This window comes from Cryptomeria japonica, chromosome 11 (genome assembly GCF_030272615.1).
Source record: "Cryptomeria japonica chromosome 11, Sugi_1.0, whole genome shotgun sequence".
NCBI lineage: Eukaryota > Viridiplantae > Streptophyta > Pinopsida > Cupressales > Cupressaceae > Cryptomeria > Cryptomeria japonica.
In genome coordinates this window covers 342,279,831-342,294,187 of record NC_081415.1, presented here as the reverse complement: position 1 = coordinate 342,294,187, position 14,357 = coordinate 342,279,831, and positions in this window count along the sequence as shown.

Genomic DNA, 14,357 nt, shown 5'->3' with positions numbered 1-14,357 from the left:
AAACAAAGTTCAAATGTTAGTTTCCAACCATAAAACCAAGACAAAGAACTAAAACCATTCCAAACATATCAATTAAAAAGCATGTAAGTAAAGCAAGATAAAAGAGGAGAAGGAAGAGAAATCTCCCTAAGATGCTTCCATGATGCTTTTTGACGCTTCTTCCTTGTCTCTCCCCTCTCCAAGTCCCAAATGAGTGTAGCTCTCAGCTTTTAGCACTATCCATGGATGTCATATGGAGATTCAAGATGGTTGTAGATGATAAACAAATGATATGCAAGTGTAAAAGGGTCGCTAGGAGAAAGTTTCTAATGTCTATGTAAATTCCACTATAATAACAATGCACTAATGCCTCTTTTTGTTTGGGGAATGAGGTCCTTTTATAGGGAAAAATGTTGATTGAATGGCTAAGATTGAGTGAGCTTGTGAAGGGTCAAGATTGATGGGTTTAGGATCCATGTGATGGCTTTCAACCCAATCCCATGATGACAAGTGTCAACATGAGATGGCTTGAGAGGAGAGAGAAGGAGCATTTAATGCCTAAGGAGACATGAGGGTAACCTCATGTGGGTTGGGTTATTGGATAAATCTATTATCCAAGGGATAAACTCTTGTGCAAGAGTAAAAGGGATAGCCATGGTCAAAGCAATGAATGCTTGAAGAGACCCATGAGTTAAAGGATGCTTGAGTTAGAGAGAAAGTCTCTAACCAAAGGTTGAGTTTGAGTTAACCATTTATGGTCATGTAAGAGCCTTTAGTGGTTTTAGAAAACTTTAGATGTTGGCTTGTTGGAGACACGAAGCCTTTAATGGTTATTGGAGACACAAAACCTTTAATGGTTATTGGAGACTTTTAAGTTGTTTTGAGAAGTGACCTTTCTTAAGGGATGTGCAAATGATTAGAGAGGGGGATTAGGCTAATTAGAAGGGGTTAGAAGAGTCTAGAAGAAGGGTTAGATATGCAAGTGGATATGGTGGGTGACAAAAAATATGATTTTACTTAGAAATAAAATCTATTTATGTGTGCAACTTGCATTTGTAGGAAAATGCAAGTGGGGTGGGATTTAAAATAAATATTGATTTATTTAAAAAGGGGAATTTGATTTGTGTTTTTAAATAAATGTTAAATTTATTTAAACGAGGGGAATGAGGGAAATTAAATAAATTAGATTTATTTAATAACTAGGTTATAGATAAGGATTTTTAATTTAAATAAATTTATGTAACTTATTTAATTAAAATAGCAGAATGGGGGTTGAATGAATTAATTAAATGTGAATTTAATTAATAGAGGAATATTAGTACATTAAAATAAATATTAAATATTTATTTAATTAATAGACAAATTTGTGTGTCTACAGTTACAAAGAGTAAAAAGGACAAGCCACACTTCATTTTGAAAAGTAAAAAGAACAAGCCACCTTTTTAACAGTTCAAGTTCTTTTTTTTGCAAGGTTTTTCAAAGTTTTCCAAAAGTTCATTTTTTGCAAATGTTGGATAAAAAGAACATTCATTATTGCTATCTTGGTTAAAAAGAGCACTATGTTTGTTGGAGCAACATCTCCAAGTAGAAATTAGATCACATTGCAATGATGGATAAAAAGAACAAAATATTTGTTTTATCTCATGATAGGCCTATGCTCTCCCCTTAATTAGGTGACCAAAATGCCAAACTCACTTTCATTTTTTTTGGCAATTAGGCTAAATCCTTTTAGCAGGTCTGCCCTCCTAAGAAGACTATAAGGTCGGTGAGAGGGGAATGACCTAAGTAGGGAATGACTAACGCCAAGTATTCCAACCCACTATAATCAAATGTGGATTGTGACGAAAATCATATTCAATAGTAGTGTGCATTGATAGTTTTCCCCCAATATCCTTGAGATACGTAAAGCCTTTGTTCTAAAGGTTGGGAAGTCTCTTAAGGGATTTTATCATTGATGCGTCGAGCGGAACCCTTACTAAAAACCTTAAGTATAGAAACCAACTGAGTCAGTAACCAAACATTGTAACATCATAGTGCAAAGGTGGGGAAGAATTTGCCCCCAAGACACTCACCATATATCTCCCAAGAAAACGATCGAGAAAAAGGCAAAAAAATGGGTGCACCCTCGAGTGTGGCAAGGTTGTTTGAGCTAAAGGAGTATCAAGATGTGGGCTATGATATTATTAATGACCTTTTTTACAATAGAAGAATCTAAATGATTTGTATTCGATTGTTAAAAAAAAACCTATGAAAAACAAAGAGGATTTGAAAAGATCCTAGACAATACACATTTCTTCGGATTTAATTCAAAGTTACCAAGAAAGGAAGTGTTTATGTACTTGATGTGTCTTCTTGTCAAAATCAAAAAATTCAAAACAAGTGCATATCCTCAACTAATCAAAACAAATCACAACAAATTTTGCAAATGCGTCATCTCATCAAGTCCCTCAAACGTATCAAGAAGTCTATTCGCCACAGATTCAAAAAGAAGAAACCTAGGCAAAAAGAGATTTTAAAGAAGAAAAAAAAATTCTACATAAATTGCAAACTCTTGTTCAAACATCGAACATTCCTTCACCATTTTCATGATTATCTTCATGGTCATAGAAATGAGTTCAATGAAGAATATTTAAAAACTCATGCCTTTCAACAAAGATCCATCTTGACCCAGTCTCTCAATAGAAGTGGTCAAATCTCATTGTCATATCTACCTTAATAAGAAATCACCTATTGAGTCATTTCCCATCTATGGAAGTATTTTATCAACTCATCTTCTTTCAAAATCTCATTCCTCCATCACCTATTAGAGATTCCAACATCTTCCACATTTCTTCTTCTTTGTCATTTTCTTGAGTCATTCTAAAAATACGTCTTCCATCGATCATCAAACTCATGATTCCTAGATTTTCCTTCACTTCAAAAACTCACAATTAAAACATCAAAATTCCCTTCAAACTCTCAAAAATAAAGAAGTCTTATCCTTAGTTCATTCGGATATTGCTCATCACAACAACAATACTCTTTAGTGTGTCTCTACATCTAGGATTAGTCATCCTAAAGGGCATTACCAAGCATCATAGATAGGTTAAAACTAGCTTTGAGTGCATCCTCCTTGCTACACCTCATCTCACGATTGTTAAACACCAAGCAAGCAAGCCCAAAGGGGACTTTGTTAACATCTAACCTTTCATATAAGAGATCACTCATCCACAAACATTTCAACTCAATCATCACCTTTGTCAAAGCTCATGACTATAAGAAAGGATCAACCACCCACTTTGCATTCATTTCATTTCCAAAACACAAAACTTCAACATGGCTAAGACTAGGTCTCAAAGTCAAAGATGCGGGCAAAATGTAATACATCAAGAATCAGAAGAGGAATAAGACCTCAACCCATTTCATCATACAAAATTTGTATGGGGAGAAGACCCAGACACTCCCACACAAGAGGAAATTGAACGAGCAACACATGACCCCAGATTTAACAAACTCTTTGATTAGATTCTCAAGGGGAATGTTGACGCCCATTTCCTACGACTTGTTGAAAAGGGTGAAAAAATCCCTATAGACTTTGACGAATCACAACTTAGGGAAACACCAGAACAATCCCAACATAGTCATCAACAAGCAATAAATCAAAATAAGAGAAGGTCGAGGAATACCCACAATTACAATGACAACCAATATCAACAAAGAATCCATAGATATGCCTCGCCTCCTCCCATATAAATGGATATTTTGAGACAACATGTACAAGACCTCGCCCAACAATTAAATTCAAGAAGGGCATGAATGAAATATGCTCTCGAAGATATGTGTCCCTATCCATTTGATAGGAATATTGTCATGCCTCCTTTCCCGCACAATTTCAAGACTCCAAAATATACAAAGGAAAGGGAGATCCAAGAGGCCATGTGAGAGAATTTTACTCTGCATACTTAGAGGTTGCATATGATGAAACGTACTTAATGCGCCTCTTTCCTCAAAGTCTAGGAGGATCGTCTTGTAGCGGTTCTCATGATTATGTGACGGAATCAGGACATTTGAGGACTTAGTGCGAGAATTTGTTACTCATCGTGCGCACAACATGAAACGTGATGTCTCCATGGCTGATTTATGCAACACTAAACAAAAGAATGGAGAGTTATTCTCAACATTCTTGCAAAGATGGAGACACCTTTCTAGTAGACATTCCTTCGTCATTCTTGAGGAAAAATTAGTTGAAATCTTCATTTCAAACTTAAATGAGGGGATGGAATTCCACTTGGAAGCCAAATGTTTCGACTCTTTTAAAGATGCAGTAGCCCAACGACTCAAAATTGAGAAAACCCTTATCAAGAATAGACTTGTCAAAATCTACAAGGACAACAAGGACGGTCCTCAACCGACTTACAACAGGGAAAACCCAAGTTTTGGTCAAAAAACAAAAACATCGGTAACGATGGTATTATAGATGCAAGGACTGTCAAGATCGCCCAACCTATGGTCAAAATATTCGGGCAAGTTGATAATCATAACAACAACAATACCAACCAAGGTAATCCCCAAAACAATCAAGGAAATCAAGCTCCCAACACACAGTAAGAGGCACCTAAGAGCAAGTACTCTACCTACAAACTGAATCGAACATATACACCCTTAGGGTAACCTCTTCAAATGGTATTGCGACAACTCATATCTTCCTATATTATCAAGTTGCCTAAAACATCAAATTACGAGTCTCAAGTTAAACCTCCATGGTGGAGATATAACAAATATTGTGAATTCCACAAGGGAAGAGGACACAAAACGAACAATTGTCATCAATTAAAGGACATCATTCAAGACCTCATTGATCGGGGTGAGATAGAAGTAGATGACCACACTGCAAAAACTTCCAACACAAATCACACCATGTTCAAGAATCCACTCTTGTCATATGAGAAAGGGGGACCTTCCCATCAAGGTAAGAACTAAGATAGCACGACAAACTATACACATGCATCGTATACATGTGCCATCAATAACCTTTATGATGCTAATGAACAAGTTGCAACCATTACAATCAAAGGCAAAGATCCTAAATGCAATGTTGTTACCCATTGTAGCAAGATTACCTTACTAGGAGCGCCACCAAGAGCTGCATATGTGCCCAAACAATATAACCTTGTAGACCAATCGGATAAGACACCAACACTTATTTCCATACTAGAGCTTTTGTGCCTATCACCCTCATACAAAACTATCTTGGACCAGGCTCTCAAAGAAGCATCATTGCCATCCAAACTAAACATAGATCAATTTCAAGCCATGGTTGGAATTCTTAAATCATCATGATATCTCACTTTCACTGAGAATGATGATGCATCCATTCAACAACCACATAACTCCCCTCTCCATATTGAGGGATTCATACATAAACACAAAATCAAATGAGTCTTCATTGACAATGGATTTGGCCTTAAAATTTGTACCTTGCAATTAATAAAAACATTGGGATATGTAGAAGGAATAGTTGATGCCAAAAAGAAGATCACCATCAAGGCCTATGACGATGCAAAATGCTCCTCTAAAGGGTGTGTTACTCTACCAGCAAGGGTAGGACCTGTAGTAAAAGATGTGGTTTGTCAATTCCTAGACCTCCCTCTTCCATATAATCTCCTACTAGGTAGACCATGGATTCATGCCATGTAAGAAGTACCATCAATGCATCAAATTTCCACATAACCGAGTGGAGATAACTATCCTTGGTGATGTTAATTCATTTGCCTTTTGTAACAATATAAGGCATCAACCAAATATCATGGTACCCAATAATAAATAAGCCACTGCCTCATCATCATACCTCCACCCAACTTCTCTCACCAGTACACCGATCCCTACACCCAAACAGGACAAGCTAAACATGAAGGTAAAGGATGAAGGCATCAGAGAATATAATATTAGTGAACTTTTTTGTGTTGTCCAACTACCCCTCTCACCTGGGACTAATGTCAAACCACGAATTGCACTCAAGCCACCTATTGCAGCAAATACTAATACACTTGATAGATTCATCCCAGGTAGCTCACAAGAACAGGAAACTATTGATGAAGAATTGGCAGGATGGATTTACAAAGACCCTGTAGACAAAGGTAAAGATTCCCACCGATAAGTATGGAAAAGGCTTCACCATAATGAAAAAGATGGGCTATGATGGCCATAGTGCTTTGGGATCCTACAAATAAGGACCACACAAGCCATTACAACCCTTGTTAAAACCAAGAGATAAAACAGGACTCAGATTTTAATCTTAGTCCAGGGGGCTCTTCTAAGATCAAGCTTACAAGCAAACAAAAGCAACCAACCTATAAGCCCATCACTCTAAGGTTAAAGCTCTTGTCTGTTTCAGACACCTAAACAACATTAGCAACCCCATCAGATACAACACCTATAGTAGCTATCAACAAACCTTTCACATGTGCAGACATCCCTATAATATACAGTGACAAAGTTCTACAAAATGATTCTAATGGATTCACATGAATACGAATGGGGATCTTTAGCTTCACATGAATTTGAAGAGGATTTTTTTGATACTTTTAAAGATAAAAGAGTTGAAAGAGAGGCATGGATCAAAACCTTTTGGGATCAAGATACTGAAGATACTTCTAGGAGAGATAGGTCACCTCCTGAGCCCGATTATGAAGAGGAGAGTACCAACAATGACCTCAATACCTCCATCCTAACCATAATTGACGCGTCCTATGAACTCAACATAACCAATGAAGTAATGTCAATCATCCATCCCAAACTCATTGCTTGGGACCAACCAGATTCCCCATGCCTAGACACCTTCCAAAACGATGAGGCAATAATAGACTTTCTTGAATTATGGGATAACATACCAAGTGTGGATCACAAGGCTGGGTTTTCTATTGAACTCAACAGTGCAACCTATTTTGGAGAGAATATCAAACCTTTAAGTCGCAAAAATATAACAATAAAGAATAGATCTTCTAGTGAAAACCACACTATGACACTTCTAGATCCCAAAAAAGGAAAAACAAAGGACACATCCAAAGGTGAAAACCTCTCTGAAGCACCTACGGATGAAAGATTTGACATTCTCTCCTTTTTTTTTAATCAGGAGAGATCATATGTTCTCATAGAAGAGACCAAGGAATTAAATCTGAGCTCAGAGGAGAACCCTCATACAATTCATTTAGCAGCATCCTTAACACACATAGAAGATCCTAGCTTTGTGAAATTATGAAATTCTTCACAAAATGGTAAATAAACTTTCCTTGGTCATATGCAGACATGCCTAGACTGGATCCAAATCTAGTAATGCATCACTTAACAGTAGCAGAAGGAGTGAAATCGGTGAAACAAAAGCTCAGGAATATCCATCCTCAAATCACACTATTAGTGAAAGCTGGACTCAAAAAGTTGTTAGACGTTGGTTTCATAAGACCAATTGACTATGAAAAATGGATATCCAACGTCGTACCAATAGAAAAACCGACTGGGGTCATCTATATCTATATAAATTTTAGAGATCCAAATAAAGCATGTCCTAAGTATGACTTCCCTCTGTCCAATATTTATATGATCATGAACCTTACAACAGGGAATGCGATGCTATCTCTCATGGATGGGTTTTCAGGATACAAATAGATTAAGATCACTGCATAAGATCAACACAAAATTGCTTTCACATGCCCATGGGGAACATACTATTGGAATGTGATGCCATTCAGTCTCAAAAATGTAAGAGCCACATATCAAAGGGCAATGACTACCTATTTCCGCAACATTATACATATACTAATGGAAGACTATGTGGATGATTTACTAGCTAAATTATTAACAAGAGAGGATCACCTTGCAGTGCTGGACAAAATATTCACCAAACTAGAAAAATATAATATTTGCCTCAATCCAAAGAAGTGTGTATTTGGATTAACTTCCAAAAAGCTTGTAGGATACATTGTCTTGAACAAGGGAATTGAGGTTGATCTTTAAAAAGAAAAAGCAATCATGGAGATGCTACCTCCTAAGAACATCAACCAATTGAGAATATTACAAGGGAGTCTACAATCAATCCATCGGTTCATTGCACAATTGGTCGATAAATGTCATCCCTTCACACATCTGCTACATAAGAATGTCAACTTCAAATGGGATGAGAACTTCCAGCAAGCATTCCAACAACTTAAGGACTACTTGATGACACCACCATTACTAACACCACCATCTCCAAAAAGGCCCTTGTTATTATACATATTAGTTGCAGCTATGGCCTTAGGGGTATTACTGGCACAACATAATATGAAAGGAAAAGAATGTGCAATATATTACTTCTCTAGGACACCAGTAGGGTATGAACTCAATTATAAACCTATTGAATGAGTTTGTCTCGCAATAAATTCTGGCAGCAACCAAACTGAGGCACTACACGTTGCCGCATAAGATACAACTCATCGCCAAGATAGATCCAATCAAGTATTTACTCAGTAAAGTAGCACTAACAGACTGCCTTGCAGAGTGGATTATGATACTCAATGAGTTCAACATAGAGTGTGTGGACCGTAAAGCAATCAAAGGGTAAGCCATTGCAGATCAGTTGTGTAAAGTACCACTCACAGGAGATCATCCTCTCATCTCCAATTTTCCAGATGAGAAGATCTTCATAGTCATGTCAGCACAACAATGGAAGCTATATTTTGATGGGTCATAAACTAGGCATGGTTCAGGAGTTGGCATTCTTTTTATCACACTTCAAGGTGATAGCATTCCAAAATCATACAAGCTCACATTCCCATATACCAACAACATAGCAAAATATGAGGCCTTGATCAAAGGACTAAGAATGGCCATACAATGGAATTTGAAGGAGCTACAAGTATACGATGATTCACAACTGGTCATCTGATAGGTTAATGATTACTACCAAACTAAGGATGATAAGCTCATGCTTTAAAATAAAATGGTTGATAGTTTCAAGGAAATATTCATAACTATCACCTTCAATCACATTCCTTGAGAGCATAATAGAGTTGCAGATGCAATGACTACAATAGCCTCTCTTCTCGATCTTCCACATAACTCAACACTCTATGAGTTCTTAGTTCAATAAAATTTGGATCCCTGCTTATGATATCTCAGAATCTGAGATGGCAGGTCAACTTATTACTCCTAATTCCCCATGGTATGGTGAGTTTTATTCTTACCTACACGATCAAATCCTTCTACCAAACCAATCGAACAATCAATGAAAAACCTTCATATGCTAATCTGCCTGATACACAATCATTACTGAAACCCTCTACCGACGAGGTCTTGATGGTACTCTCCTCCGACGTTTAGAGCAAGGTGAGGTGACCAGAACTCTAGAAGAAGTACATGAAGGTTGATAGTTCTGATACTAATTATTAAGCACAGATGCCAAGCTAACAAGATGAGAGGGGGGGGTGAATCATACAAACTTAATCTTCCATAAAAACAACAGATTCAACCTCGGTAACATATACTTCAGCAATAACCAAAACTGCTAAACATGCAAACTTATAAGCATATAAACATCATAACACTCATAACACCAGATTTAACGTGGAAACCCAAATAGGAAAAAACCATTGTGGGATTTCGGACCCACTAAGAAATATACTCTTCTAGAGTATGCTCGGTTAAAAGAAAATCCTGTTAAAGATTACAAACACATTGCTAGATGTGACCCGGTTAAGGGATTTCCCTCAGATCTGTTAGGATCTTCACCTTGTTAGAAGTGACCTTCTTAAAGGATTTCAAACACTCAATCAAAATGTCACCTTGCTAGAGGGTCTTACAAATAAAACTGTTAAGTCCACTCGGTTAAGAGATTTTCTGTCACTTTACAAAATAACAGTAATAAAATATATTTGCAACTTCACATAAAAAATGCTAAAGCAGATTCTTATTTGCTTAAATACAATCTAGTCATAGGACTTATCTTGTCCCTCTGCTAGGCTCTATACTCTGTTAATCAAACAGGTCTTCAAGCTTCTGAGCTCGGTAATCACTATGTAGCATCCCTATGCTTACACTTGCTTGCATACATTGTTTATCAACAGTTCCTTATTTATAAACAATTTGCTAACCGCTTAATTTCCTTGATCACATATCCCATGATCAATCATAGCCATCAGATCTTTAAACTTGACTAGGTTCAATGTATCCTTCGATCTGAAAATGTTTTACCTCGCCTTGGAACTTGCATACATTTCTTGGAACTTGTGCTAAGGTATTGCGGTTCAATCTGAGTTGTAGATCTTTCTGTCGATCTTCTATTGCCATAGATTCTTTAACAAACTTCATGCACGACATACCAATCATTTAATCTATTCAATCTCATCAGCTTCCTTCATTAAATAATGCATTTAATCATTTAATGCATTCTATCACAGCTCAGTTGCAACTTGGTAAATACTAAACTTCACTCGGTAGACATTCTGCCTTCATTAACCGATAGCGATAACCTTAGGGTTTAGCGACTAGGTTCCTTGGGGTTTACCGACTAGGTTCTTTGCTCGGTAACATAGTATAGTATTAACCTTTCAATCAATAGCATATGTAGGATATCAAAACAATCTAAACATCATGATCTCATCATTGTCTAACTCGGTAATAGTTGCCCATTGAATAACTTATTTCTCCCCTTATTCATCACAATCTTTCTGTGTCTTTTACCGACATCTTTATACTCATCAAATCATACTTCTTAAGATATGGCAACATCATATTGAATTAGAAAATTAATTTCTTGACATCAATGACAAAATAATAATATTAAGACAGTAAACATCCTTAATCAGTTATATCCATAATCATCAACAACCTTCTCAATATCCTAATTGAAATGCCAACAATCTCTTATTGTCTATTATAATGCCAACAATCTCCCCCTTTGGCATTGATGGAAAAACCAATTGATTTAACCTAATTGATTTGGATTTAGATTGTTGTGAGATTCTGAAATGCTCTCCCCCTATCATCAGACTTCTCCCCCATACAATAGTCTTCTCCCCCTTTGACAACAATGCCAAAAAGTAAAAGAGCTAAAATATGATTTCTTCCACTGAGAAGTGAATTCCTTGTTGTTATGTGTCAACTCAGTCTCGGTCAGAGCATTATGTCTTCAATTCTTGTTCCCTATATTTGTTTCCTGCACACCTTTTAGAAAACATCCTAAAGTGTGTAAATAAGCATCAATCCACACATAATATTTTGTAGATTCATCGAATTGATGCTTTCACCGAACTCGGTCAGTGAGTAGAAGATAGGGGTAGGACCCCTAACTTGCTTCTGAGATACTCAAAAGTGTCCCTTGGCAATGGCTTTGTGAAGATATATGCGTTTTGTTCCTTTGTGCTAACATGCTCCAACACCACTTTCTTGTCTTGAACTTCTTCTCTAAGATAATGCTATTTGATAGAGATGTGCTTTGTCTTAGAGTGCATAACATGATTCTTTGAAATGTTAATGGCACTAGTATTGTCACAGAATATAGTTACTGGCTTAGTAACTTTCTCATTTATACCTTCCAACAGTTGTTTGATCCATGCTATATCGGTACAGTTCAATGCTGCAGCAACATATTCAGCTTTTGCTGTTAACTATGAAACACATCCTTGTTTCTTGCTAAGCCAACTCATTAGTCTTTCTCTTGAAAAGAAAGCTCCTCCACTTGTGCTTTTTCTGTCATCAATGTTGCCTGCCCAATCAGCATCAGTATAAACTTTTAAATCAAAGTCATTTCCTTTCTGATATACTAAGCCATAATCTTCAGTGTCTTTCAAGTATCTGAAAATTCTCTTGATTGTTGTCATGTGTGTTGTTAGAGTAAAGTAATTAATTAACTTTACTCTCCTCTTAAGATTTCACTTTATGCATATATTAGTCATTTAATAATTAATATTTAATTATTAAATGCTCTCACCTTAGGGTTAGGTTTTCCTTTCGGTGTTGATCTCCTTTATAAGGATTGATCTCTTGTATTATTGTCATATTCTTGATTCATTTTTCTCTGATAATAAATCTTTTCACTTTGTCAGAGCCAAAACCCTTGTTTCGTTCTCTCTTTCTCTGTGACAAGTTTCTTGCATGCAGGTTTCTTTGGGTTCTGTGGATTTGTATTTCTCAAATCCTACATGGTATCAGAGCCAAGTTTCTGATAATAAATCTTTTCACTTTGTCAGAGCCAAAACCCTTGTTTCGTTCTCTCTCTTTCTCTGTGACAAGTTTCTTGCATGCAGGTTTCTTTGGGTTCTGTGGATTTGTATTTCTCAAATCCTACATGGTATCAGAGCCATATCTGCTGTAGCTTGTTCAGACTTTTGAAAGATTTTGAGATCTAGGTTTTGGTTGCATCAGATCTGTGTTTGTCTTCTGTTTTTTTTATTTTGGAATAGGGGGTACTTTTTTTTGGTGCACTTTGAGCCCAAACGGACCTCACCATTGAGCTCGTAGCGCCCAAAAACCCTTATTTTCATATAAAATTCATCCGATTTGGACACAGTTGCTCCAGAAGGCAAAAAAAATTTGCCCCAAGGTTGTACGACCCTAGGGCACGCAGTTCGAGGTGGAAAAATAAAAAAAATAAAAAAAAACTTATTAAACACACCGCAGTTTTTAAAAAACACGGGCGCCGCCGGTGTGCATCCTGACAGCCTCTGCCCGGCCACCGCCGTCGGCGGTAACAACTGGCCGCGACTAGGCAGCCACCGCCGCGCCGCCCAGCGAACTCGTCGCTCCCTGTGCCACCAGCCCCCCTCCCGCTCTCCGCTAGCACCAGCGGTGCCGCCCCCGCACCGCCCTAGCACCACCAGCCCTGCGCCAGCCCGTGGTCGCCCAGCGGACTAGGGCCTATTTTTTTTTAAGCCCTTGAGAGCTATAAGGGCCCATCTGGGCCTTTTTGGAGCTATTTTACAAAATCGGGCATAAATCGGGCGTCGGATCTCCGTTTTTCGAAAATGAATAGGCGTTGGAAATATGACTCCGAGCCCGTTCTGATGGTGCAAGAATTTTTTCATATTTCTCCAATTTGATTGCATTTTTTCGCAGTCAAAGTTCGATGAGCCTTTTTGCACTCTGAGGGGCATAACTTGCTCGTTTTTACTCCGTTTTTCGAAAGCGAATAGGCGTCGAAAAGGTGGTTCTGTGCTCTTTCCAGATCTATAGTCTATTTCATCAGTAAATTCTTCAGGTGCTCAACATTTTGTCTCAACCAGTTACTGCTTTCTATCATTTTCAGGCTTTCAGTTTGTACTGGGGATTAGTTTTTTGCATTGTGGGGGGGTGTTTTTCTTGCTTTCTGTTATTTACATTAGAAAACCAGAATCTACAAACACCAAAATAAAACAACCAAACCCCTTCTGCATCTTCTGTCTAGTTCTGAAAGACCACTTAATAATAATTAAAAAAATTCAGAGCAGTTGAGGCACAGTTCACAGGATGGCCGACAGACCTATTGAATCTCTCACACCACATAATTACCACACTTGGAAGGGTCGCATGATGACTCTTCTTCAGTCTCGAGGGTTATGGTCCTGTTTGGATGAGGTTCAACCTCAGTTGACACATGCCTTTGAGGTTATGCAACACAGGAACAATATGGATCAGGCTATGGGATTGATGGCTTTACACATTTCCGACAGTCTCCAGTTTCATCTTGAGGGTTGTCTCACTCCTCGAGCCATTTGGACCAAGTTTGATGGACTTTTTGGTACTGTCAACGAGTTCAGAGCTTTGCAGCTTGAGGCAGAGTTAACTTCCTTGGTACCTGATTCGTTTCCCTCTATTGAAGACTTTCTGATGAAGTTCAAACAACAAAGATCTATCTTGCAGGGTTGTGGTAAGACTAAGACTGATACAGAGTGCATTTTCCTGATCCTCTCCAAGCTTTGAGGTCCATTTCAGATCTTCTCTTCGACCTTCTATTCCACCATGGATGCCTTGGGTGCTCGACATGTCATGCCTTCTTTTGAGGTCTTTTGTGATCGTCTGACTCATGAGCAAGCTAAGCTTAAGCAGTTGGATTCACTTTCAGGTTCACAAAACCAAGCATTGGTAGCCCAGTCCTCCAAAGGAAAACAAAAGTAGAAACCGAAGCCTAAGAAAGATTCAGAGGCTAGTGAGAATCCCTCCAAGCCACCACCTAAGTTTGATTCAAAACCACAGTCCAATTCTAAACATGGCAAATCTTCAAAGTCTGGTGAGTCTTCCTCCAAGACTAAGAAGAAATCTGGTGATCCTTGCAGTTTTTGTGGCAAGGAAGGACATCCCGTTTCCAGGTGTTGGAAATGTTTAGAGGCTTTGGAGGAAGCCATGCAACAGCATAATATCAGTGCACCTCAGCCTCCTTCACAGCCCACAGG